A 6,818-nucleotide genomic window follows, 5' to 3' on the forward strand; every position below is an offset into this window, starting at 1 on the left:
AATCGGCAGATGACAGAGGTACCCTGGAGGTAGAGAGATGAGAGAAAGGTAGGAGGTGCTGTAGTACAAACACTCAGGATGGGGTTTAAGTATTCTAGTTTAGAGATCCACAGAGATAAGGTACACTGGGGAGTTGGTAAGGATGGCGGGAAAACTCTGTGGTGAGTACATGCAGACAGCTTAGTTATTACGGTTATGTTGCATGTTTGTTTAGGTTTATGTTCTACTGTGAATCATGGGTGTAGCTGAGGTGGAGGAAAGAAGCATGGTGGGTGCTGGTGAGGTACTGGGAGCTTGTTTTACCCTTGGGCTTGGAGTCAGGACAAGACTACTAGTCAAAGGCTAGCATGGGAGAGCCGAAAGGGAATTTGTAGGGACTGGCCAGGGTGGATGCCAGTGGGATTTTCAACCTTTTGAGCTTCAGGCTCAGGGATCTAGGGCTCTGCAGGGTGGTAGGGTCCAGAGCCCTGGAGCAGGGAGAAAGAGGAAAGCTAAAAGAGCAAGTTGACTAACCCTAACTGGAGGGACTTAGAATTAAAAGATCAGATCAGGCCAGACCAAGGGAGCTTAATGATGAACAGAACAGAATAAAGCAACTAAGTTTCCCTCTGATATTGAGGGTAGCTTCCCCAAATTCACAATATCATTAAAAAGCATGGCAGGCAAGGACAGGGAGGCAGCCTAAGACTTCAGAGTAGGGGTGCCATGTCTGGTCTCAGAAGCATTTATCACAGTACACAGAATTGTGTATAAGATTAAAACAACAAAGTTACACTCTAAATAATAGAGAAAGACATAAATCCAGAAAAGATAACACATTCTACATGTATTTCTCTGCTTCATATCTTCACAGCTCTGCAGAGTTCCTTGTATTTAAGTCAAGGTCTTCTGGGGTATCCATGATCCTCCTGCAACTCCAAGCTTGTTGTCTCTCCACTACAAGCCAATCTTCTTCCCTTCACTTTGGCAGATCTTCATTTAGGCAACCTCTCTTCCCCCTTCTCAACACACTGTGGAACATAGGTGACTGGTAGTGGGGGCACAGGGCAGGGGCAAATGTGCTCCCTGAGATTGGCCGCTGCTGATGCCAGCTTCTGTGGGCGGTCACTGCTCACCACCCCACCTCTGCCGCTACCACTGGCTTCTTCAGGGGGGTGCCCATGCCATCAACCGTACTTCCGATGCCACCTTCTGTGGGCGGTCACTGCTCACCCCCCCCCCTCTGCCGCTACCACTGGCTTCTGCAGGTGGTTGCCAATGCCATCAACGCTACTGCCTACAAACTGAGCCCCTCTCCATCTCAGGAGGCACCTGTCACCCATGCTATGCAAAGTTGCCTCTTCTTCTTGTCCATACTCTTGCAATGCCTCTTTGAGCCTTCTCCTGATCCACCCAGTTACTACTATCATTTTTTTTTTGTTTAAATATAAGTATCTACCCCTGGTGTTCTTTGTTCAGGAATTTTTTACTCCTCTACCTGCAGAAACACTGGCTATCTCAGATTTTAGCTAATCTGTTGTCCCAGTGCTATCGTCTAAGTAGGTGACCTTCAAGTTCTAATGACACATGTTGTATCTTGCCTGGATGACTTGACACAGTCTTGGTCAGTAAATCATGGGTTCCCATACACTGATGGTTCCTGCAACTAAAACATTTCAATAGCTTCATAAGATCAACCAGAATCCATAGGTTGTACACAGATCTCCCAAATCTTCAAACATTCCTCGCCTTTAAGGCACCATCCCATGTTGTGTGGAATGTAGATCATAGACTCATAGAACATTAGGCTTGGAAGGGACCTCAGGAGGTCATCTACTCCACCCCCCTGCTTAAAGCAGAATCATCTCCAACTAGATCATCCCAGCCAAAGCTTTGTCTAGTCGGGTTTTGAAAACCTTCAAGGATGGAGCTTCTACCACCTCTCTGGGTAACCTGTTCCAGTGTTCTATTACCCTCCTAGTGAGAAAATTCTTCCTAATATCTAATCTAAACTTCCCTTGCTGCAACTTGAGACCATTGCTCCTTGTTCTGTCATCTGTCACCACTGAAAACAGTCTAGCCCCACCCTCTTTTGAACCCCACTTCAGGTAGTCAAAGGCTGTTATTAAATCTCTCCCTCAGTCTTGAGTCATTTCCCAGTAGGCATAATGCCTTATGAATTCTCAGGGAATAGAGTGGTATTTATATCTAGTTGTTCTACAACACAAGTATAAAACAGAGTCCTGCAACTGGAATTTAAACTGTTCTACTTGGAGAAAACAAATCCTATTGACTCTATTGATAAGTTGTTTCTTGAAAGACTGACAGTAGTGGAAAGTGACAATTATGGATAGTAAAGACTGAAGAATTCTCCAGTGACCTAATAAAACCAAGTAATTATGCAATAGGTGGCAGATGGAATATACAACAAGCTTTGAAGTCTATCCTTTTCTAGATCCAGTCAGCTTAGCTGGCCATCACAGGAGGTAAGTTAGCGGAGTCCCCTTTGAATAAGCAGTTGCCAGTGACATTCAGTCCTGCCATAATGAATATGAGGGCTAACACAATGCTAAGTCCTTGGTTGGCTGTGAAAGAGGGAAAGATATGTTGAATTTCTTCCCCCTTCCTCACTGTCGTAAGTGTATACATTCTATTAATTCAGCTTAATGTACTTGTAACTTCATTTCAGTTAAAATAGTGTGTACCACTTTTTACATCACCAGTCACCAAAACCACAGTAATAAAAGAGCCCTTTGGAAAGGCGTATATATTTAAGTCCTGTGAAGAAAACTGCAACGTGTGTGCCAAACACTGGAAGTGAGGAAGCATTAACCATCATTGAATGTACAGAAGATGGGGAAGAGCTAAAATGCACTTCCAATATTTCCTCCTAAACAGGAAGTGCTCCTAAAACTGAATCACTGAGCAATATGTTTGAGGACTATTTGAAAATGGAAACTATTTTTTTTTAAAGAAATGCTGGAATTTTAATTTTTTTGGCAAAAGATTACTGTCAAAGTTCTATGATCAGCTCAAACTCCATATATACAGTATGTCTCTGGTAGAATTAATGCTTCATCTCCAGTTGTCAAGAATTACCATCTAGATAGAAAGTGGTGATAGTATTGACCATGAAACCCTGCTCAGAAGGTGGCTGTGACAACCTGTGCATACACAGTAGCATTTGTGTATGTAAGAAAATATAGTAAGAATCTACCTAGTTTTTAAATGCACTAGACCAAAATTAGGCTTTCAGCTATGTTCTCAACATTACTACTGAAATTATGATTTTTGCATTACACATACATCGCTATACTAAAATTCATTTTGAAAGGAATATTATATCAAAATGTCATTTATATGTCACAACCCAAGGGTGTGATTTTTGTTTTGTGTGTGCTTTGGCACCACTGAATTATTTTTCCCGCCAATTTGTAGCTTTCTTTGCAGTGTGCATTTCTTCTTTGCAGCACAGAAATGCACTTTGCAAAGAGTTCCCGCCATTTGTTTTATAATTCAAGCCCCATTATTGGCTTGCGTTAAATTATTCACACGTGGTGGCTAGTGATTGGCTTGCTAGCCGTATAAAAAGCTTGAGTGGTTTCCGCCCAAGTTGGAGGACTCCACGAACATCAGGAGGAGGAGACTTCACATCTTGTGAAGATCACTAAGCGCTGCGGAGCCTATCGGGCCCAGTGCATTTCAAGCAGGCAACAGAGGTCTGATCAGCCTCTAGCCTCTCCCCGTCGCCGTTCGCAATCCTCGACGTATCCCTCTCTCTGCACGCAAAAAAGGATCCACGGAGCCTAGCAAACTTCATGTGAGTCTATTCAGAGCTCTTTTTTTCGAGTACTTTCTTCGGTTGGCGCGACGGGCTCACGGTTTAGAGCCTCCAACCGGATGGGCTAGAAGAATGTTCACGGGAAGGAACTCTAGTCCGCCTCTCTTCTTTTCTATCTGTAACCGCAACTCAAGCAAGTTTTCCAGCCTACACCACGACCATCTTCGGTGTAAGTAAACAATCTTGAATCAACCATTATGCGTCCGTGCCTAATTCTAGCATGTCGCCTGTTCTCTCCGATCCAGCGTGCCCGGGCTGCTGGCCACAGCCCGCGCGGAGCACAAAAAGGGCCCGGAACGCTCCCGGCCTGCACAATATCCATATATACTGTTGGGGAAGGGCCCATCTTTATGATATTGATATGTGTGCATACCCTAACCTGTTCCTTAATCAGACTTTCTAGTGCTAATGCAATGCAAACAATAAACATGAATTTTAAAGAAGTTCATCAGAATCCTGATTGCAGAACTGGGGCCTTGGTTTTTCAGACATAGGCTGAATATCAATATCTTAATGCGTGTATGTTAGGGAAGTGTAATATTGTGAGTAAACATGAGAGATGATGAGCAAAACATGACTGCCATGAGATGACATAGCGCAGTGATTCTCAAACATGATGTCATGGTACTCTGGAATGCTGCAAGATCCTTCCAAGAGAGCTGTGGTGCCCTTCTCCTCTGCCAGGAGGTAAACTGATAGTTCTTCCTCCCACTTCAGCATCCCACAGACAAATGGCACTCACGGCTGCTCCCTGTCCTTTGACAGTGCCTGTGCCAGCCTATGCCCCCTTCCCCCAGCAGCAGGCTCTGCTTTGCACATGGGCGGTTAGGAGAGTGTCCAGGGGAACATGGAGCCATGGCTGCACTTTCAGCCTGGATTGTCTGTCCTCAGTCCCTCCTTACCCCCTCTTGGGGTTGGCAGGAGTAACCGTGGGCACACAATAGCACTGGAGTCCCTGGAGGAGCAGTTCTCACCCCTTCAGGCCTAGACCAGGGCCAGAAGGAGGCAGATGGCAGAAAAAAACAAGTGGGACAGTGGGGTGAGGTCCTGGCCCCACATCCCTACCTGGCAGGGGTGCTTAGCTAGGTGCCTCTAAATCAAGAGTGGGCAAAACGGCGGATCCAGCTGGTGGCTGGACTCCATTTCCCAGCAAACCCTGCCCCATGTTGTTGCGGCTGCTTTCCATGGACACCCCAGGAGCAGCCCAACTGTGACACCATAGGGCCAGGGTTTCCACAGAGATGAGCCCCAGCATTGTTGGCAGGGCGTGCAGCAGGATGAGGAGCTGCTCTGGGCCTGGGGCTGGAATCCTGCATTAATGACAGTGTGATCTGGAGCCAGGGCAAAGCTACAATCTACTGCCCACATTGGCATCACATAGGAGGTGCATGCGAGTGCACGTACACCCCCTGAGATCGGCCGTGCAGCCCCTGGAAGTGCCAGCTGCAAAAACGGAAGTGCTGGCAGGAAATGCACTTCTGGTTTTGCTGCTAGGTCAGTGATCGGCCGCTGGGGGACACCCCCCTACCCCTGGCCAACAATCTGGTGCCCCGCCAGACTTGGGAGGCACACCCTTGCCCGGGGCATGTGGGCAATGGATTGCAGCTCTGCTGCAACTCCAAACCATGCTGTTACCACCACAAGTTCCTGACCCCAGAGCAGCTCCCTGCCCTGATGCATGCCCTGCAAGGGCCAGTCTCCATGGAAACCCTGGCCCTGCGCTGTCATGTTTCTGCTGCTGCTGTGGTCTCCATGGAAACTGGCCACAGTGACGCAGGCAGGGGCTGCTGGGATATGGAGTCCGCTGCGAGCCGGATCTGGCCCAGGGGTCAGACTTTGCCCACCCCTGCTTTAATGCTAAAAAATTGTTGTGGGGCAGGCCCTGAGGCTAACAAGGTTGAGGACCACCTTTTCATGCAGTTAAAGAAAATTTTATTATTGTTGTTTCTGTTCATTATAATTATTACTAGTGTTATCATTAGTATTGTAGTTATCATTAGCACTAGTATTGTTATAATTACTATGATTTGTTTTCTCTGTATATATATGACTAGTATTGCCATCATTATTTCAATTGTTACTAACGTTGCTTGTGATTACTATTGTTACTATGACTAGTACTTTAGTTATACTTATTACTATTATATGACTAGCATTGTTATCATTACAATTATTACTAATATCATTGTCATTTATAATTATTGCTACTGTTATTATATTATTCATATTGTTGCTGTTATTATTACTAGTATCATTATTATATGACTAGTATAGCCCTTATGACTATTATTAGCATTATTGTTGTTTATAATTATTACTACATGACTAGTCTTGTGGTTATAATTATTACTAGTCTTACTATTGCTTATAACTATTATTACATGACTAGTATTGTTACTATTACTAGTACCATTGTTATATGACCAGTATTCTAATTAGTAGTGCTGTTTATAATTACAATTGTATTATAAGCAGTTATCATTACTATTGTTGTTTTGTACTCAGCATTATATTAGTATTGCTAGAAGTATTACTAGCATCACTGTTACAATTATGACTCCTGTTGTAATTATTACAATAGGATTCAGTTGTATATGACTAGTATTGTTATTATCATTGTTATGAGTATGATTGTTATTACTATTATTAGTATTGTTGGTTATAACGATTACTAGTATTATTATATGACTAGCATTGGCGTTATAATTACTATTGTTTATAAGAAGTGTTTTACTAGTATTGTCGTTGTTATGACTCTTACTAGTGTTATTATAATTATTACTAGCATTGCTGGTATCATCTGACTGGCACCGTTATTAGAACAGTTACTAGTATTATTATAATTATTGCTAGTATATTATTATAATTATTACTAGTATATTATTATTGTTGCTTTTTTGTTTTTATTATTTGCGGACAACTATCAGCTGTCTCCCCCAGCTGCCCGGGAAGGAGGGAGAAGTGCCCCCCCCCTCGCTGCACCCCGCCCCCAGCCCCT

The sequence above is a fragment of the Alligator sinensis genome, unplaced genomic scaffold, assembly GCF_000455745.1.
Source record: "Alligator sinensis unplaced genomic scaffold, ASM45574v1 scaffold335_1, whole genome shotgun sequence".
Taxonomy (NCBI): domain Eukaryota; kingdom Metazoa; phylum Chordata; order Crocodylia; family Alligatoridae; genus Alligator; species Alligator sinensis.